The 22,622-nt window shown below is 41.5% G+C and overlaps 1 protein-coding gene across 1 annotated transcript in view; it reads right to left on the bottom strand.

Moving 5' to 3' along the window:
* SEMA5A (sema domain, seven thrombospondin repeats (type 1 and type 1-like), transmembrane domain (TM) and short cytoplasmic domain, (semaphorin) 5A) overlaps positions 1-22,622 on the bottom strand; it is a 559,453-nt gene that overhangs the window by 405,808 nt on the left and 131,023 nt on the right. Inside the window, exon 2 of the mRNA XM_010847535.1 lies at positions 22,363-22,455. The gene's annotated coding sequence lies outside the window, so the exon portion shown is untranslated. The remainder of the gene's footprint in view (positions 1-22,362; positions 22,456-22,622) is intronic.

The raw sequence follows: 22,622 nt of genomic DNA, 5'->3' as shown, positions 1-22,622 counted from the left end.
AAATGTATGTCACAGAGGCCATGCTGAACACCTATCAAATCACAATAACCACTGCCTGCATCGTTATAAGGCACTCACTGCTTTATGGCTTCAGTCTATTGCAAAGAGTTTGCAAAATCTGCATGATGCTCTGCAGCACTGGGGTCAGCATCGGGTCTGTGATTTAGTGCAAAGACACAGGCTGTGACATTTTCCATGACTAGACAACGTTCTTGGTAACACAGTTGAAAAAGTTGAGCAAAACAATAATAAATTTTTTAAAAATTTGCATTCTCCCAAGACAGCTTTACCCTGTCCCAACTCCATAAAATCCATGGGTCTTAGTTGTTGTTTAGTTACTCAGTCATGTCAGACTCTTCGCAACCCCTTGGACTGTAGCACTCCAGGCTTCCCTGTCCTTTACTATCTCCCAGAGTTTGCTCAAACTCATATCCATTGAGTCAATAACGCCATCCAACCATCTCATCCTCTCTTATCCCCTTCTCCTCCTACCCTCAATCTTTCTCAGCGTCAAGGTCTTTTCCAATGAGTTGGCCCTTCACATCAGGCGGCCAAAGTACTAGAGCTTCAGTTTCAGCGTCAGTCCATGGGTCTTAGGGGTACCATCAAAAGATCTCTCTTGATCTTTCCAGTTTTACATTTTATTCTGATCATTGCGTTCTTTTGGGCGGTTGTCAGTTAAAACAAGGGAGGCAAATGAAACGATGGTAAGGGGTCACCAGACCATAGATTAACTCTCAAAACTCTAAGAAAAAACTCACTCTGAAGTACTTCAAACTTCAGCCAGGTGGTTGAATTATATTTGTTCTACCCTTTCACTCTACAATCCATAAATGAAGGGAGAGAGTGTTGAGATTTGTAGATGTGAGCAGTCAGGAAAGGTAGGGGTTAACTGTGGCCGACTTGGTCCACTCTAGCCCATTTGTGATCACTGGTAATTACAGAATAAGCCCCCGAGTCATTATTCATCATAAGACTTGGCCCCACACTGCCCAGCAATGAGATCCAGGCAGGCCCCCGCAGAGTCCCCAGGGAGGGGAGAGCAGACCCTGGAACTATGGGTCCTGCCTGCCTCCCTCCCACTGCAGGGCTGTCTCACCCACGCAGGGGATGGAAGCTGTCGGCACAAGGTCAGGAAACCTGTCAAAGACAACATGAAAATCGCGATGTATCGAGTCCAAGCCCTGGCCTTCACAGATGTACGGCTATACAAAGAAGACACACAATGTTTTCAAGACTCATAGCTGTCCTGTTTTTAATTTGAGAGAGTGCATTCAGACCAATAGCTCCAAATCAAGGGTGATTTTAGTCCCTCTGCCTGGGAACAGTGGGCCATGTCCGGAGACAATTTGGGCTGTCACAGTCGGGGACGCTCCTGGCATATAGTGAACTGAAGCTGGGGGTGCTGATATATTTCCCATAATGTACGAGAAAGGCCCCCAAGAAAGAAAATATCCACCTCCAAATAGTGTCAAGATTGAGAAACTGCTCCCAGACTGGGGAGAGGGGTGGGCGGGGGAACTGCAATTTAGAGAGCATTATGCCCTGTAGGGAGAAAAGACCAGTACCAGACATAATGATCAGAACCCCTCCTCCTTAGATGATTGCGATGAAAGCATTACCATTTGCTCACAGTTCCTGAACCACGAGGAAAGTTCCTTATCCCCTGCATATAACCACTATTCTCCATAGCTTGCAAGCTGTCAGTTACAGACCTGGGAACTCCATACCACGGGAACTTTTCTCAGCTGCTAAAGTCGGAAGACTTTCCAGTCATTGGACAGCTTTCTAATTATCTTTTATATCCTATACAGGTCCTCTCTTTATTTTGCCATGTAAAAAATAAGAGAAGCAATTTATAGAAAGAGTTCAACTCTCTGCTATATTAAAACGCTGCTGCTTTTATGATTTTACCCCCAAAGAAGTTACACTAGAATAATAAAAAACCAGCTGGACACAATTCATGAACAATTGTTTTTCAAAGAATACTTTGTTAATGTCATAAACTTCAGCTTCTAATCAAATATTTGATTCCATTGGACTGCATATGCAGAGTATACTTATCATTTCTACTTCTGTACATCATCTGCTTTGCCAAAACATTTTTTCACCTCTCACATAAATCTACATTTATTTAAGTCCTGGATGGGATCTCAGTTTGTGCATTTTTCTTCTCAAGTACCCATATCATTTGATCCCAGCTATTCCTTGGCACTACCTATAACCTGCTAAATAGGAATAGACAAATTCCTATTTGTCGGGAACAAGGAGAATTATAAAGGTTCAACCGATCTGACTCCATAACTGCATTTCTGTCTCTGGAGACATTTTTCTTCACTTCTGTGCTGTGAAGAAGTCCACAGACCCTCAGATCCACACATTCTTTGCCTATCAGTCATTCTGTTAGATAAATTCATTTTAGCATTTATTAAATCCCTCCAATGTCAGTGGGCTAGGACTGCTACAACAAATTACCATAGAATGGGTGGGTTTGTTGTTTTACTTTATTTCTAAAGACTGGGTGGCTTTAGGAGTAAAGATCTATTTTCACAGTTTTGGAGTCTAGAAGTCCAAATCCAGGATGCTAGCAGATTTGGTGTCTGGCAAGAACCCTCTTCCTGGTTCATAGGCCAGTCTTCTGCTGCACTCTCACACTCACAGTAAAAGCGGCAGATGGGAAAAGAAGCAGGGAGGGGGAAGCAATCTCCTGTGCTCCTCTAAGGGCACTAATCCCATTCCTGAGGGTCCATCCTCACGATGCAATCACTTCTCAAATGCCGCACTCCTGACATCATCACACTGGGGATCAGAAAGTTAACATTTGAACTTCAGAGGGACACCACCACTCAGTCTATAACATATTTTACATGAAAGATGGAGCAAAATCAGGGCACAGACTCCACTTCCAGACTCTTTGTCTCAGTGTGGAAATGGCAACCCACTCCAGTATCCTTGCCTGGAGGATTCCATGGACAGAGGGACCTGGCAGGCTACAGTCCACAGCGTCGCAAAGAGTCAGACATGACTGAACCAGTTTAACTTTGCCTCAGTAAGAGCAGCATTTGGCTTCAGCCCACAATGATCAGACACCCTCTCGTGACTCCAGTCAAAGCCTTGTTGTTTGCTCGAAATCCCTGGTGTCCAACAAGAGCATTCTTTTACTGTCTGCATGTGATACCTTCCCTCTCCGGATGAGAAATACTGAGAGCACATTAAATGGAAAGATCCAGAAGATAGGGAACTCTGATATCTATGTCTTCATCCACAGAAAGCAGTAAACTTGTCCTAACTATGCTCCTGATGTTGACAAGGATGAGTGACAGGGTTTATTCTACTTGACATTTCCTGTTGCAGAGAGGAGTTCAGGTGGCTAAGGAGCATCTCAACCATTTACGACAAAGGAAAGGAAAAATGGGTTCCCCAGAGGCTCAGTGGTAAAGAATCCACCTACAGTGGGGAGACACAGATTCAATCCCTGGGTCAAGAAGATCCTCTGGAGAAGGAAATGGCAAACCCCTCCAGTATTCTTGCCTGGAGAATCCCAAGGATAGAGGAGCCTGGAGGGCTACATTCATGGAGTTGCAAAAGCTGGATACAACTTAGCGACCAAACAACAACAAATGGAAAAATAGAACACATCTTGGCCAGACTATGTGCCTCATTTAGGAACCAGACGGAGGTGGTGTCGAATCACGATCACAAGATAAACCTGGACCTGTGAGCTGAGGGTCATCAGGGACCAGGTGATGACGGACTCGGGATATGTCCCCATGTTCACGTATCACTCAGCAACACAGGTACACAGACTTGGGGGATGAGGGTCTTTCTGCTTTATGAAATGAGATCTACCTTCCTCACAGATTATGCAAATCTCTCCAAGTTAACCAAGAATGATTTAAATTAGTTTTTATAAATGGCTGCATCATATCCGAGGCATTCGTATAATTTGATACATAATCTAAAATCTACTGATATATATTCAACATTTGGGGTCATATTTACAGTTTGTCACAGGGAGGAGAGCACTGAAAACAATGCTACAATAAACACCTAATACACATACCCTTATATATGTATGCTTGTGCTTTTACTGTTTCAAACATTCTATTTCATATTGGAGTATAACCAACTGATGTTTCCAACATCTGCTGGATCATAGAAAAAGCAAGAGAATTCCAGAAAAAAATGTACTTTGGCTTCATTGACTACACGAAAGCCTTTGACCATGTAGATCACAACAAACTGTGGGAAATTCTTAAGAGATCAGAAAAACAGATGACCTTATCTGCCTCCTGTGAAACTTGTACGCAACTGAAGAAGCAACAGTTAGAACTGAACATGGAACAACAGACTGGTTCCAAATCAGGAAAGGCGTATGTCAAGGCTGTATATTGTCACACTGCTTATTTAACTTATATGCAGAGTACATCATGTGAAATGCTGGGATGGATGAAGCACAAGCTGGAATCAAGATTGCCAGGAGAAATATCAATAACGTCAGATATGTAGATGACACCACCCTTATGGCAGAAAGCAAAGAGGAACTAAAGAGCCTCTTGATAAAGGTGAAAGAGGAGAGTGAAAAAGCTGGCTTAAAACTCAACATTCCAAAAACGAAGATCATGGCATCTGGTCCCATCACTTCATGGCAAATAGATGGGGAAACAATGGAAACAGTGACAGACTTCCTTTTCTTGGGCTCCAAAATCACTGCAGATGGTGACTACAGCCATGAAATTAAAAGACGCTTGCTCCTTGGAAGAAAAGCTATAACGAACCTGGACAGTGTATTAAAACATAGAGACATTACTTGGCCAACAAAGTTCCATATAGTCAAAGCTATGGTTTTTCCAGTAGTCATGTATGGATGTGAGAGCTGGACCATAAAGAAGGCTGAACATTAAACAATTGATGCTTTGGAACTGTGGTGTTGCAGAAGACTCTTGAGAATTCCTTAGACTGAAAGGAGATCAAACCAGTGAATCCTAAAGGAAATCAACCCTGAATACGCATTAGAAGGACTGATGCTGAAGCTGAAGCTGTGATAATTTGGCCACCAGATGTGAAGAACTGACTCATTTGAAAAGACCCTGATGCTGGGAAAGATTGAAGGCAGGAGAAGGGCACGACAGAGGATGAGATGGTTGGATGGCATAATTGACTCAATGGACATGAGTTTGAGCAAACTCTGGGAGTTGGTGATGGACAGGGAAGCCTGGCGTGCTGCAGCCCAGAGGGTCAGAAAGAGTTGGACACGACTGAGCGACTGAACAACAAAATAGCCAATTAACAATACTGTGATAAAGTTTTAGAAGCATAACAAAGTTTCAGGTGCACAGCAAAGCAACTCAGCCATACATACACATGTATCCATTATCCCCCAAATTCCCCTCCCATCCAGGTTGAAATCAGACAGAGAAAGAGAAATATTGTGTTTTTATTTTTATACTCTATATTCCCAGAAGTGGTAATGCTGGGTCAAAAACTACATATATTTTTAATGGGAAGTCAGACTGCTTTCCCCCAAATATAAGCAATTCACATTTCCACCAGGAATGGGTGAGAGTCCTCTTTCATTAGCGTCCTTACCACCAGCAGTGTTTTGTGTTCCTTTGAGAGTTGGAAGTAGATGGAACATTATGTCATCTACTTACTGGACAGCAGAAGTTACTCATATGTGAACTATCTACTCATATCTTTGCCCATTTCCCTGTGGGCTGCTTGAATTTTTCTTATCAGTATATAGCTACTTGTACATAGAGATACTAACCATAGGTCCATCACATGCATTACAAATATTGTCTGTATCTGATACTCAACTTGTTAGATTGTATACATTGTCTGTGGCACAGATTGTTTTTTAAATGACAGCCAAATTACATTCTAGCCCTTCTGCCACCAAAAAACGAGGAGGAAATCAGCAGAAAATTCCCAGCCTGCCACTGCTAAAATTAAGACTCAAAAACCCACTGAACATAAACTTGGAAAGGATCCAGTATAAATAAAACTACATGTCCAAAAATGCATTCTTCACCCTTAGCACAAACGTCATTTTTCCCCTTCCCTGGTTGAGAAGAACATGATGACCCACACAGTTGACAACGTGGCTGGTCCTTCCTGACCCCTGGGTAGATGTTACTAAATGCAGCTCTCTCCGTAATTCTTGAATCGGGGCAGATTGTTTGGGACTTTTCAGCTACAAATACTACTCTGTGCTGTGCAAAGTGGATTTTTTTTTTTACCAGAATAAATACATCACATGCTTAGTTGAGAAACTGTCTCTAGCATCAGGAAGCTCAAAATTGTTAGGTGGTAAAGAGTGAGAAAAATATATTTATCATTTTACCTGATTCTCGTGAGCATCTTTCAGTGTTCTTGGGGTTTTGAATCTTGTCCAATTTTTATCAGACTGACACTGGTATCAACATTAAAGATGCTATGGAGTTTTTCTAATCCCCAAATGGTTCAATAAAACTAGTCTTAAAAAGGATAATGGAATCGCCTCTCACCTCAGTAACCTAATGTGACAGGCTAGATCCACTGCAAAGTGATAATATAATTCCAAGTGATGTGATCTCTGAGTCTCAGTCTTCCAGCAATCATTCAGAGCCCTGATCAGTCCAGGCAAATCCCAGTTTCATATTTTACTGTCCTCAGCGAGCTTCATTCACATCATTCAGTTAAGAAGAGACATTTATAAGTCAGATAAAGACAAATACTGTCTGATGTCACCCACACATGGAATCTAAAAATTACAACCAACTAGTAAATAACACAAAAAGCCGCAGACTCACAGACGTAGAGAACAAACTAGTGGTTACTGGTGGGGAGTGGCCGGGGGAAGGAGCAGTACAGGCGCAGGGGATTTAAACAAAGGTTATTATGGAATCACACGCTACTACGTGTGTAACACTTTTGAAAACTGTAAAGCACTGTAGAACTTTTTAAATAAAAATAAATTTTAGAAAGGGAAGAAGAGACACAACCATACATCAGAGAAGAGAAGTCACATAACTTTAAAATTCAGACTCCTTGAAACTGAGGGTGCTGAAGGTTGACTAATAACCCCCAGACTGACTTGTTCAAATGGCATTCTTGAGAGATGAGCCCCAATCTCTAGAAATAAGGTGAATTTTTAAAATGAGATATATTTTACACCATGGAGTTTATTGATAATAACAAGACCATATTGCAAGCTTAAATTTGCTAAAAGGGTTGATCTTAGGTTAAGTATTTTACCAAAATAATTGGGAAGGACATATACATATTACTACAGATTAAACAGATGACTGATAAGGACCCACTGTATAGCATGAAACTCTACTCAATACTCTGTGATGACCTATAAGGGAAAGGAATCTAAAAAACAGTAGACATGCATATATGTATAACTGATTCACTTTGCGATACACCCGAATCTAACACAACATCATAACTCAACTATACTCCAATAAAAACTAATTTTAAAAAAATTAATAAGAACAAAGTAGACAAGAGAAAACTTTGGGCAGTGACAGTCTTGATGGCAATGATGGTTTCACAGCTGTATTGTTATCCCCAAATTCATTAAGATCCATGCATAAAGTACGTTTAACTTCTTACAGATCAATCTTACCTCAATAAAGTTTTTCCTTAAAGAAAAATAAGATCTTCTGGATGATTTATAAACTACTTTCTATGTTGGCGTTTTACCTATGAAATGACTCACTGGGGGGAAAATGACATTCTTTAGTTCAGCTCATCTGTTTTAACAAGTGCTTGATCACTATGCCTTACAAATTATGTGTGTCCTTTTCACAAGTCTCTCTACGGATTCTAGATGCTCAAACCCATTACTTTCCAACATACAGCTCTGTATCCTGGCTTAAAGCAGAATACAACTGTCTCAGGGAATCTTAATGGCCAGCGCTGAATGTTATTTCAGTTTCTAGGAGAAATGAGAGTCCTTAAGTTTACGTTAATTGGCCAAATGCACTTCTCCTTGATAGAAATCAAGTTCTAAACCACTGATAACATTCTGGTGACATCCTGAGCTTTATATCTCTGATCCTCTTATGAAAGCTATTAACAAAGCAAGTGGGGTTAATTAGAAGAATCCTTGCAGGGAATCAAACACTGTGGGCTCTCTGGCCCTCATCATTGTCCGCTACATTATTATTAACAGCATGTCACCGTCTCTTACCTAGCACATTGCAAACATTCATAGAGATTCGTTCAATCAACAAGGATGCAGACAGCTGCCAGAACCGACATTGAGAATGTGAAATGCATTGGCAGAAACATTCCCCAGACCTCTTAAATACTGAACTTTCACTAGCTCGTTTCCTGGAAATATATATGTAATTATAGTAATTAAATGAACACAGTGAGGGAAGAGGAAACAGCAGTGCAAAATTTTAATGCCAGAAAGTAGCATGTCGGTAACAAAGAAAACCAAGGCAAAGGGAAAGTCCCTCAGTCATGTCTTACCCTTGCGACCCCGTGAACAGTAGCCCACCAGGCTCCTCTGTCCATGGGATTCTCCAGGCAAGAATACTGGAGTGGGTTGCCATTTCCTTCTCCAGGGCATCTTCCCAACCCAGGAATTGAACTCAGGTCTCCTGCATAGCAGGCAGATTCTTTACCAGCTGAGCCACCAGGAAAACCCAAAGCAAACTGGGTGGATTGTTAAAAATACCTTGCCCAGTGCCTTCTAAGACTCAACTGGGAAGAGACTGCTTTTGAGAAACAGTGAGTTAACTGAAACAGTAGAACTGCTGATTGAAAGAAAAAAGCAAAATGAATGCTGAAAATTAATCATATTGCTTCACATACAGTCATCCCTCACATCCCCAGTTTCTGCATCTGCAGCTCAACTAACCACAGATCAACTTAGAGAAACCAAGGACCGATTATTGTACTCCACCACTTAATATACAGTAAGTCCCCTACATATGAACGAATTCCATTCCAAGACCGAGTTCGTGAGTTCAATTTTTTCATAAGTCCAACAAAGTTAGCCTAGGTACCCAACTAACACAACTGGCTATACAGTACAGTACTATACTACAATAGGTTTATAATGCTTTTCACTTAAATAATACATTGAAAAACAAACACAAAAAATAAAGAGAACATTTTTAATCTTACAATACAGTACCTCAAAAATTACACCAGACATATGAAATAACTTACATGATTGGACACACAGTGTATTTGAAAGTTCACAACTTAACGGTTTGCATGTCGGGGACTTACTGAAAAGAATCTGAGCATCCTTGGATTTTGGTCTCCAGGAGGTCCCAGAACCAATCCCCTACAGACATGGAGGGAATACTATACTTTTGTAAGAATATGACCCCATTTTCCATAACCAGAATGGCATTTTCTATTACAACAGAGGAGAATTTTGCTGCTAACATGTTGAATGAAGGATTCCCAGGTGGCTCAGTGGTAAAGAATCTGTTTGCCAATTCAGAAGACACAGGAGACGCAGGTTCGATTCCTGGGTGGAGAAGATCCCTTGGGGAAGGATATGAAAACCCACTCCAGGATTCTTGCCTGGAAAATTTAACAGACAGAGGAGCCTGGCAGGCGAAAGTCCATGAGGTCGCAAAGAGAGGGACGTGGCTGAGCATGTGCACATACACAAACCACATGTTGAATGAAATCCCTCAAGGCAAGAATGACCTTTGGGACTTCTTGTCACTTTTTCCATCACTTCTGAAATATAAAAGCACTACTATATCAAGCGGAATGTTATGAAGCACTCTCCAACAGATGCTCACACCCTACTCAAACGTTCCAGCACCCACAGTCATGTCCAAGGTGCTCTTTTCCTCTCTCTGGTCTCTCCTGGGGGAGAGTCCTTGGACTTTACTGTCAAATACAGAGGTGACTCTGAAACACTGATCTTTAGCCCCAGTCATTCCCAAATATCCAGACTCACATACATGACTGCCTATTCTGGCCAACTGAGTGAGAAATGAAAGGTTTCAACTCAAAATGTACATGGTCCTAGGAGACTTCTTGCTCTTCCTTCCAAAACCTACCCTTATGCAGAATTTCTGTCTCACTCTATGGTCCATCCACCAACTCATTCAAGCCCAAAGCTAAACAGGACTCTTAGTTTTTCTTCCCCTCTCCCCTAGTGGCCAAGCCATCAGAGTATCACTCACCTTGCTTCTAAAAATATGCCAAATCCATCCGGTTTCCCCCATCTCCACCAACACCCTAGTCAGTACCACCATCAGGCCTCATCCGGTCACCTGTGATGGCCTTCTAATCGGTCTTCCTCCCTCCCCTCTTGCTGTTCAATCATCCACTTCCCTAATGGCAACCATGAAAATTTAAACGACATTTTAAAAATGCAAACAAATCCTGCACCACCACTGTTTCAGCAAAGGCTTCCCAGTGCCCATTATAAACAACCAGGTTTCCTGTCCTATCACAGAGACCTACACACTCTAACTCTTGCCCATCTCTTGATCTGAAGTCACACCACTCTCCCCTTCCACACTACACACACGAGTGCCCAAAGTTGCCCCTTCTTCACTGCCTACCACACGACCCTATCTGCAAGTTCTGCATCGTCCTTACCACTATCCGTTACTTTTCTATTTGTTGTTGTTCAGTCACTAAATCATGTCCAACTCTTTGCGACCCCATGAACTGCAGCACACCAGGCTTCCCTGTCCTTCACTGTCTCCTCGAGTATGCTCAAATTCATGTCCCTTGAGTCGGGGATGCTATCCAACCATCTCATCCTCTGCCACCCTCTTCTCCAATTGTCTTCAATCTTTCTCAGCATCTGGGTCTCTTCCAATGAGTGGGCTCTTCACATCAGGTGTGATGCAATAATTGTTTATAATCTAACTGTCTCCTAAAACATCTGCTTCATGAGAACTGGGAGCCTTCTTGTTTGTCAATATATTTCCAATACATAAGAGGCTCCTACCTTGTATGTACTCAGTAAATATCTATTTAAAGAGAGGGGACACCTCTATACGAGACAGCAAAAGAGACACTGATGTATAGAACAGTCTTTTGGACTCTGTGGGAGAGGGAGACGGTGAGATGATTTGGGAGAGTGGCATTGAAACATGTATAATATCATATATGAAATGAGTCGCCAGTACAGGTTCGATGAACGATAATGGATGCTTGGGGCTGGTGTACTGGGAAGACCCAGAGGGATGGTAAGGGGAGGGAGGAGGGAGGAGGGTTCAGGATGGGGAACACGTGTATTGTGAATTCATGTTGATATATGGCAAAACCAATACAATATTGTAAAGTTAAAAAATAAAATAAAATAATAAATAAATTTTAAAAAGTAATTAAAAAATTAATAAAGAGCGGGGACAGCTGGACATAGGTGATCTCTTCCCTGTCACTTTCTTCACAGTTTTCAAGAAAAGTGGTTAGTCTGTTACAACGATAATAGAAACACAATTTCTAATCTGACATGAATCGGGATGCCCGCTAGTCCTTGATGACTCGCGCGTCCAGGAAGAGATGCTTCAGAGGTACCCTGTGTTTATACAGATGTTCATCCATGAGGGACTTTGCTTGAGATTAACCACCAATCACGTGTTTTCTACAAGGAAATTACACACTGAAAGTGGGTTCCAACCCTCAACATACTTGCTGGCTCAGGGAAATAAAACCAAGACACTGTTTGCAGAAACCTATAGCAGCTTTATTTTGCAATAACATTTAGGATAAGGAATGTTCTGCCCTGGAATTCCCTTGATGACCTTTAAAAGATAAAGGGGGTGAAACACATCTTGAATCTGAATTCAGAAGTTATATATCATCCACTGAGGTTGGCATGTGGGTAACCTCTGAATTATGCTGGCAAATTTCTTAACTATCCATGTTTTGGTTTACTCATCACTAAACTGGGGATAATGTTAGGACCTGCTTTGTATGGCTGCTGAGAAGATGACATGATATAAATAAAGCAGTTACACCAGTGCCTGGGATGTACGGTATGCTCAAGTAACTTGAGCCACTAATATTAATTATTACTAAGCTGTTATTATCAGTGGTTTATAAAAAGTTCCAAAAGAAGAAATGTTAACAACCTCTATCAAAAGTCTATTATCATTGCCACATTACAAGGGGCTGTTTAATGACTTCCACTGGTGAACAGATCCAAGTCCTTCAGACCCAAACCTACAGGCAGGTGGAGGTGACCCAGAATATTTACACTCCTTGCTTTCAACATAAGGAGATCTGAGCTGCGCTCAGATAAAAAGAAGAACCTATTCTAAATCAAGAACGCATTCACAAACCATGAACCTGTGCTTAGAAATATTAGTTGTAGGTATACCTGACCAGCCAGAATTTGCTTAAGAAAACAAAAAAGTAAAGTGTGAGTCATTCAGTCATGTCCAACTTTTTGCAATGACTCTGTAAATCCTCTTCCATAAAGACATAACTTGAACCAGAAAATAACTGTCAAAGTTAGAATATACATAATACTTAACGTTATAACCACAGAACAAAAGTCAGACCACCACAATTCATTTTTCTTATTCTTGCTATTAATATAACATCCCAGAAAAAAAATTTCTAAGAACTTGACAAAATCCCTATTACATCTGGATTATGGACTAATCTGAGAAGAGCATCCAGAGAAGGCAATGGCAGCCCACTCCAGTACTCTTGCTTGGAAAATCCCATGGAAAGAGGAGACTGGTAGGCTGCAGTCCATGGGTTTGCGACGAGTCGGACACGACTGAGTGACTTCACTTTCACTTTTCACTTTCATGCATTGGAGAAGGAAATGGCAACCCACTCCAGTGTTCTTGCCTGGAGAATACCAGGGATGGGGGAGCCGAGGGGCTGCCATCTATGGGGTCACACACAGTTGGACATGACTGACACGACTTAGCAGCAGCAGCAACAGAGAAGAGGATCAGTCAGTTCAGTCGATCAGTCGTGTCCGACTCTTTGCAGCCACATGAACTGCAACAAGCCAGGCTTTCCTGTCCATCACCAACTCTCAGAGCTTGCTCACACTCATGTCCATCGAGTTGGTGATGCAAAAGTGAAAAAAATAGAAAGCTGCAACAAATGTGATCAGCTCCTAGAACCATGGCAGTGGAATGATCAATCTAGCATACAACGGCTTATCAAATTTAGCAGGGGAAATCAAAAAAAGAAGTCATAGTTAGTTGGGATTTAGTTAGATTTGCCTACTAAAAATACGCTTGCTTCAGTGAAGATATTTCAGAATGAGCACTTATATGGGCAACATGTGGTCACTCATTACTTCACTGATGTTCCTTCATCTTTGGGTCCTACTGTGTGCCTGGCCTGTGGATGCATCCTACTGCTGTTCATAGCTCAGAACTTGCATCTGTGTTCAGGGATGAGTGATAAAAATGGTGGCCAGCTGTCTGCAACTTTCAGTGAAAAACATTTTTGTGTATACATATGTGTAGGGCTTCCCTGGTGCCTCAGTGGGAAAGAATCCACCTGCAATTCAGGAGATGCAGGTTTGATTCCTGGGTCAGGAAGATCCCCTGGAGAAGGAAATGGCAACCCTCTCCAGTATTCTTGCCTGGGAAACCCCATGAACAGAAGAGCCTGGCGGGCTACAGAAAATGGGATGGCAAAGAGTCATACACGACTTAGTGATCAAACAACAGCAACAAGGAATATGCACATACTTGTAGCCCCAAGTCAATGAAAGATTATTTATCTAAAAGGCACTTCATGGTTGTGGATCATTCAGTAGCTATCAATCAATTTACCAGAAACTTATAATTAAGCCAAAAAGCTGGGCTTTAGTACACAGTTTTATTTTTAAATACTTATTTTTATTTACTTATTTGGCTTCACCAGGTCTTAGCTGAGGCATATGGTATGTGTTCTCTGATCAGGGATCGAACCCAGGCCCCCTGCATTGGGAGCATGGAGCCTTAAGGCCACTGGACCACCAGGAAGTCCATTTGGTTCAATGTTTCAGTGACACTTCTTTCACTGGCTACTCCTGCTTTAGTGACTTTCATGATCTCAGTGCTAGTGCTTTCTCTGTCTATATGCATATTTACATTTATTTCATCTGTATCTCTATCTACAAACCCATATATCTATGAATGGTGGTGGTGGTGATGGTGGTGATGTTTAGCCGCTAAGTTGTGTCCGACTGTTTGTGATCCCATATGGACTGCAGCCTGCCAGGTTCCTCTGTTCATGGGATTTTCCAGGCAAGAATGCTGGATGGTGGCCATTTCCTCCTCAGGGGGATCTTCCCAGCCCAGGGATTGAACCCACGTCTACTTCATGGGCGGGCGGATTCTCTACCACTGAGCCACCAGGGAAGCCTGCATATATCTATGAATATACCTATCTCTCTATCCATCTATCTATAGACAGACTATTCTACTGACCCAGAGGTTTATGGTCCCAGCGTGGCAGGGACTCTGTGAGGCACACAGGGCTGATTTTGAGCATGTACATCCCTGGTAACTACCTCACAGGAAACACAACTTCAGGGTTCTGAGCTTGGCTCAGCCATGCTGCACAGTGCCATTCTTACATTTAATGATACGTACTTCTTGAAGATGAAACTCATAAGATTCCACTGTGACCTTGGCAGTGGGTCCAAGTACTCTGTGTTAGAAATGTTAAAGGCAGGAAGGAACTGCCTTCTGATCTTACAGTGTGGTCATGGACTACGTGCTGACGGACTACTGCCCACGCCCCTTTCATGTATGCTCACAACTCACAGACCACTCTGAGCGAGAAACACACTTAGAGAGGCTCGTGCACTGTTTCCTCTCTAAGATGCACTATGAATGAGGTACCCTTATACAGAAACAGCAAAAATTATTTGTGGAAACGGTAAATGGCTACAGCTGGACAATTTGGGGGCAGTCTATAATGGCTACCGAAAATCTATTTAATTATTGTAAAATCATGAAATAAACATCTTAAATCAAACAGAGCATGATCAGAAGGCCAGAGGAGCACACCATTATCACACTCTTAAGGATTATTAAATCATGTTCTAAAAAATTTCAGTCAGAATCACTCCACTAAATAACATGTACATATTCAGTGCTTATTGTGTGTTAAGGATTAGGAAAATAAACACAATCAAGTCAAGGGCTTCCTGGTCTGAAAAGGAAAGGACTACATGTCTACAGGGAACAGTATAATGAGCCCAATTTTAAACTGCCATTATGGGGACAGGCCTAGGAATGTGGCGGTGCTGCATCATTTATCTGGCCATGAATAAGGACGATAAGGCTTGGTAGAAGAGGTGACATATGAACTGAGACTTAATGAACATGTACCCACCTGCTGGGAAAATTACACCAAATACCCTAAACTTTGGTTGGATACAGAGGTTGAATAAGCCCATTCCTTCCTCTTACAGACAATCTCATATACTTCCAGTTCTGTGTCCAAACTAAAATTAGGTTTCTCTGACCTAGTTTTGAAAATCATCCAGCCATCCATCCAACAAATAATTATTGGCAGCTTTTATGTCTTAGGTCATTCTCTATGCCTGAAGATGGAGCAGTGATCAAAATTGGCAAAAATCCCTGACCTCATGGAGCTTACATTTTGGGGACAGCAGAAACGATACAAATGGTGGGGATGGTCAGGGAAGAAGGGAAGGTCAAGGCACTGCAGGACCCCACAAGACTCCAATGGCTGTCGGGCAGGGAGTCAGGCAGTTGAGGTATATGGCCAGAGATGTGGGAGTCACTCCAGAGAACGGCAGTGTCCTGAAACCAGATGGAGCAAGTGCTTCAAGGAGCTGAGAGGGATGGATTACACTGTAGGAATGCTGCTGACCCTGACTGCAGGGGTGATGCTGACAACATCAACCCCTGGATTTGGTAACATGGTGGCGACAGGTAATCTTAAAGAGGCAGGACTGATGGAAGGACTCAGTGGTCCAAGTGGGTTCAAAAGGAAGTGGAAACACAGGAATTAAGGATAATAAATACAAATGCTTTCAAGCAGTTTTTCTGTAAAGAGAAGAAGAGAATGGGCTCATAGTTGGAGTGGAAATTCAGATCAACAGGTCACTTTTTTTTTTAATGGTAGATGTTTGCTTTCCTATTGGAAAGATCCATCAGAGAGGGGAAAATAAAACTGATGATGCAGGAGAGAAAGGGAAAAACTGTTTAAGTACTGTCTTAGAGTAGGAAAGAAAGAATGGGATATTCATGCCCAAGTTGGAGTCTTGGTCTCAAGAAGAATCAATCAGAGTGGCCAACGGGTGGGTCGTGTGATTGGCCAAATTGGGCAGGTGCCTCACCTTCAAACAATCACTGTAGAAAGGAGGTGACTTTCTGTGGAAACAGGAAGAACCGTTCTCAAAGGTATATGATCACTGAGCTGCGAGCAAGGCAGTCATCTCCCGCCCCCTACCAAAAAAAAAAGAATTCTCAACAACGATAAACAGCTTGGATGCACCCACCTAATTCCTCAGCACTGGAAATGGAAGATCTGTTCACTATTTTTAGACACTATTATATGAAAATATGATGGTATTTACTTCCCAGAATCTACTGACCATCTTTCCAACCTTGGCTTTGGTTTAACCAAGAGTGGTTACTGCCCAAGCTTGAGGCAAAAGCAAACGAAACAAAATGACTCTGCTCCCTTTGTGGCCTGGGAGGCTAAAAGAGACACAAACACTCATGCAAACCACATGAAAGGCTCCAGTGGAGAAAACATGAGCTGATTAGCTTTGCGACCCTGCAGCTATGGAAGCCTCTCCAGTACTGTGATCTGCAGACCACAAGCAGGAAAATCTTAAGTCCATGAAATCCAAAAATCCAAGCACAGGGTCATTTTTATGCCCTTAAGAGAGTTCTGCCAGAAAAGATCTCACACACAGTTTAATCAAGGGGCAGTGTACTCACAGGCACATGTAAACCTTCAAACCCAAGCAATTAACCCCATACACAGATATCAGCCCCTCTAATGGGTGCCTGAGAATGAACAGAACACATGGTCCATTCCCAGGGAGAAAAGGATTCTGAACTTCATCACACATTTGTGACTCACAAACATTTATAGTAGTCACAGAGCCGCGACAATAACATAACGTGCAGAAGCTCACCCAAACAAACAAGTTTCAAAGGCCAAAATCCCAACAGGGAAGAGAACAGGAGAGAAAGCAGGGTTTCCCCATTCTGATGCCTTCGACCCTGAACAGTGGAAACACACAGCTCTGCCATCAGTGAAGCTGACTTACGTGGATCAGGATATGACAAAACAGATCAGATCTGCACGGGGCCTTTCCAGATCGCTGCCTGGACAATGGGCACGGATAATGAGATGCGGAGGCCACGGCTTTAGTATTCCAGCCATTATTGAGACTGACAGGCTGAATCTTGATCCCCAAAGGCAAGCACTCAGCATGTTTAAACAAGGGATGTACCTTGTGTCAATAATATACATAGAGATGTGCTGCAAATACCATAAAATGGAATTCCTCTCAGCACAGCAGCCCCAACTGAAACACTGACAGCAGAACTCAGGATTTACCAGCCAAGAAATGTGGAAAACTAAGGAAACATGGAGACTTGAACTGGGGTTCAACATTTCCAACTGGGGTTCAACTCCATCTCCATCTCGAAACCGAAATCTAGCTAATTCTCTATTTTTTGGAACTTACACAATTATGAAACCGTCCTCGTAAGCACATGATAATTAACAATTAATTAATATTTTAGGTGAGTACTCTAAACAAGCGAAGACATCAACCAATACATACAAGATTCCACCAGTCCTGCCTTGGTCTTTCAGACACACCACAGACTATTTTGGTGAAAATCAAAAGTTACATCCAAAAATGAAACTAGAGGAAAAATGCTAACATATGACTTAATAATGCTCAACATAATGAGTTAAGTTCTACTGAATAAAAAGATAGGAAATACTGTTGTTTAAAAAAATAGATAAAAGGCCAAAGTTACCCTTCCCCAAGCTAAAAAAGGAAAGTTAAAGAATGAAAGAATTCCAGTTGTCTGGCTGTAAACCTGGTCTCTATTTGTAGGATGAAGCAATATTTCCTTGAGATCTCTCATTCCCACAAATATTTTGATTGTCTGAACATACTCCTCAGATTAAATGTGTGGGATAATTTTTGTCAGGGAGTTAAAAGAGAGGCAGAATAAAACTATGGGAAGAATTACAAAATAAGAGATAGCTATTCTTACATAAGTGAACACTTCCCTGAATGAAAGAGTTGATTATTTTTAATAATATCAGAAGAAAGCAAAGGAAAAAAATGTATTAAGTTTCTAAGCACTGATTGAAATAAATATGAAGGAACTATCTGGTGATACTAAAATAAACTTTGAATTTAAAAGGATAAAGTTAACAAGCTAATATACCAGGGAGAAAGACAACAAAGGGTTAATATTCTTAAAAATAAATTCTGCAAGTATCTGTTAAAAAAACATGGAATCTCAACAGCTAAATGAGTATAAAACAAGAACTAATGATTCTTTCACAAGTAAGTTCCCTTCCTCTCCTCTACTTTCTTTCTTTCCTGCTCTTCTCCCCTTCTCAAAAAACAGCTATCACACAAAAAATTTAAAAACCTACCAAATAATATAATGAGCAAACAATAGAGTATATAAAAGGAGGCAAAACTATCGAATTGATTTAAAAAATTAATGATGATGATGATGATATTAAAGCTTTAGCAAAACAAATTCTGTAACATATTTTTAGTGAAATAAAAATATCTCGAATACTTCTGCAAAGCCGACTGACAATCTTATTAAAATGCACTGACTCTGAAAGAGTAAATCAACTACAGCTATTCTGGCATAATGAATTCATCTTCAATTAAAAGAAAACCTTCATAAGAATAGCTGCTATTGTTTATGAAGCGTCTACCTTATGCTCCAAATTTCTACTCTTCACAAGGTAGTGAGTGTGGGCTGTAAAAGCAAACAACAGCGAGTAGCAGTGGGGTTCAGGAGTCTGCTACACTCCCCTTGTCATGATCCTTTCACACTGTCTGTGATTTTTGTTACCTGAAAATAATACTTATCTCCAGCAAAGAAGTCAGAAAGAGAAAAACAAACATCGTATGTTAATGCAAGTATGTGGAATCTAGAAAAATGGAACCAATGAACGTATCTGCAGGGCAGTAAAAGAAACATGGATTTAGAGAATGAAGATGTGGACACAGTCGGGGAAGGTGGGTGGGATGAGCTATGATGCTAGTACTGACATTTACACTAGCACATGGAAAATCGCTGTGGGAAGCCTCTGCACAACACGGCAGCTCAGCCCAGTGCTCTGTGATGACCTAGATGGTGAGAGGAGGGGGTCCAAGAGGGAGGGGACACGTGTGTACATATGGCTGATTCACCTCACTGTACAGCAGAAACTAATACAACATTCTAAAGCAACTATACCCCAATTTTTTAAAAATATGCAGTAAATTACATATGCATGATAGACTATTATGATTCATTCAAATAAAATATATTAACAATATATTTTCAATTACATGATATGCTATTCAGTTCAGTTCAGTCGCTCAGTCGTGTCAGACTCTGATATGTCATTATCATTTGTATATAGCATAAAAAATATACATTATAAGAAGTGAAAAAGCAGCATGTTAATTTTACGTCTAGTGGTGTTGCCACTCTGTACAACACTCACAAAAGACTGTATTAAATGACAACAGTGACTGTCTTTGATGGAGGCACTGTGGGTGAATATTCCCCTTCTTTTACATAATTTCCATAATCAGCTTTCTCTACTTTAATCTTCTTTTCATATTTTTGAGCTGCAAAAATACAACATTCTTCAGAAAGTTTTAGATCGTGACTGTATGGTTTATAATCTCCCCCAGTAGCTCAGCTGGTAAAGAACTAGCCTGCCAATGCAGGGGTTGCAAGAAACATGGGTTTGGCCCCTGGGCTGGGGGAAGATCCCCTGGAGAAGGAAATGGCAACCCACCCCAGTATTCTTACCTAGAAAATTCCATGGACAGAGGGAACCTGGAGGGCTAGAATCCATGGGTTGCAAAGAGTCAGACAGGACTGAGCGTGTGCATATAAGCACATATGCACACACACACACACACACACACACACACACACACACACACATACACATTTGGTTCATAAAGGGCCAACACCTCGACCCCAGAGATGACCTGTTTAGAGTCTGGTATATATCAAGGTGTGATCTAACAGACTTTGTAACACACAGGCACTTGGATGCAGAAATAGTATGAGTGTGTTTTTAAGATGAATGTGATTATATTAAGTATATTATTTTGCAACCTGATTTTTCCGATTAATAAGGTACCACACCTAGCTCTCCAATACTTTTATAATCTAAATTTTACTTTTCATATCATTGCTATTAAAGTGAAGAACACTTTTCCATTACTTGTAGAAGTACCGAGAGACCAGTGGCTCTGGAAAAATGTATATCCTCAAAAATTATACAACATCAGGCTCACATGCTTGCTACAATTACTTACTTCTGTGAATGAAGGAATGAACAACTAGAACAAGTCCCCACTTAAACTCCTTCAGGAAACACAAATTAACTGTTTTTCCTTTATCCTTCTTGTTAGATGATAAGCAGTAAGGTAGAGAGTCTAGCAGGCCTTGAACTGTCAGATATATCCTTTCACAAGAAAAAATTTTAAAAAATCGAAACCCCACCGCATCTGATGTATGTGGCAAAGAGGGTTGCCATATTACCCCATGATTTAAGTATGTCAATCTTGTTCACACTTGTCTTGTAAACATCTGCTTTTGTTCAGAATAAAAGGTGAAGATTTGATACCAGAATACTTCTGTACAATGTAATTGTAAGAGAGCCCCCAAGATAATTGCACGATTGCCCTAATACGTATAAGGTATGCATGTTAGGAGTATGTGCGTAGCAGCATGTATGTTCAGTCACTCAGTCGTATCCGACTCTTTCCCACCCCATGGACTGTGACCTGCCAGGCTCCTCTGAACATGGAAATTTCCAGGCACAGTGGGGTGCCAATTCTATTCCAGAGGACCTTCCCGACCAGGAACTGAACCCAGGTCTCCTGTGTCTCCTGCACTGGGAAGAGGATTCCTTACCACTGAGCCACCTGGGAAGCACAGCAACAGGTATACGGCTACCAAATAAACATGTCCCGTTTAGAAATTATATGTAGACCAAAATAGGAAATGCTGTCTGAGCTTATTTGGTAAATGAGCTGTTGCTGTTGCTGCTGCTGCTGCTGCTAAGTTGCTTCAGTCGTGTACAACTCTTTGCAACCCCATAGACGGCAGCCCACCAGGCTCTCCCGTCCCTGGGATTCTCCAGGCAAGAACACTGCAGTGGGTTGCCATTTCCTTCTCCAATGCGTGAAAGTGAAAAGGGAAAGTGAAGTCGCTCAGTGTAACTGACGCTTAGTGACCCATGGACTGCAGCCTACCAGGCTCCTCCATCCCTGGGATTTTCCAGGCAAGAGTACTGGAGTGGGGTGCCATTGCCTTCTCCAGGTAAATGAGCTAGACATTGATTACTAGTACCATCTTGATCAGGCCCTCCTGGAGCAAAGCTGTAGTCTAGGTGTTTGGACTCAGACTAATACACTCAGGGCATACTGACTGTGATAAGCACTGAACACCAAATGCAGCCAAGAAGTAGATTTTTGCAGTTACAGTAGACTGTTCAAAGTGGCTTATGATTAACTTCTGAGCATCCAAGATAAATTTTGTTAAGGGACTCATACCTACTGGCCACTAAAACACTCTCACTCTCTACACTGGGATCTTGGAGCACTTCGTGTAGACCAAGATTCAATAAACTACAGTCATGTGGAACAAGTCCAGCTCAGCTTGACGTCTGTATTTGTAAATTTATATATATCATCTGTGGCTGCTTTAGGCTATAACACAGAGCTGAGCTGATACAAAATAATGATGATGATGACATGATAGAGATGACATGGCCAACGAATCCTGAAATGTTTCCTCTCTCACCCGTTTCAGAAAAAGTTTACTATCTCCTGGTATAGCCTGCTGTTCAAAAAATTGATTTCTTGTTATTTAACATGAGCTTTGAAGATCTAAGTATTTCCAGAACAGAATAAAATCGTGTCTGTCCTTATTCTCAGGAGGCATGCTTAGTGCTAAGAGGTAGTACTGGATTAAGGTTAAGAACATGAGTTCACATTACAGCCCTGCCTCTGATCACTGGTGAGCTCTTGAGTCCATTGCTTCACTTCTCTGTGCTTTCAGTTTCTCTCTGGAAGCCTGCTCATTCTTTCACTGCCTTTCTGGACAGCTGAGCTAAGTGATGCTCACATCCATCATGATTCTCAATCTATGAAATCATTGGCTTCTTCATTTCCCATTTGAGTGTCCAACTTACCAAGGAGGAAAGGGGTGGAGCGTGTCCTCGACCATGTATCACACGAAGGATCCACAGCCACTCGGGTGGTTCAGCAACTCTCACACACCAATGCTTCAGCAAAGACAAGGGGGGAAAAACAGAGATTATATTAACCCATTTGAAAAGCAGCCATGGTCATTGCTGATCAATTCTAGAAAGTTCCATGAATCCCCTGCACAACCAGCTGCATTGACAATGTAAGGCTTAGCACAGAGCAACTTGGAAATCACAATGTGACA

The sequence above is a fragment of the Bison bison genome, unplaced genomic scaffold, assembly GCF_000754665.1.
Source record: "Bison bison bison isolate TAMUID 2011002044 unplaced genomic scaffold, Bison_UMD1.0 scf7180017864250, whole genome shotgun sequence".
Lineage (NCBI taxonomy): Eukaryota > Metazoa > Chordata > Mammalia > Artiodactyla > Bovidae > Bison > Bison bison.
Note: the sequence above shows the minus strand (reverse complement) of the source record. Positions and strands in the feature narration are given on the sequence as shown.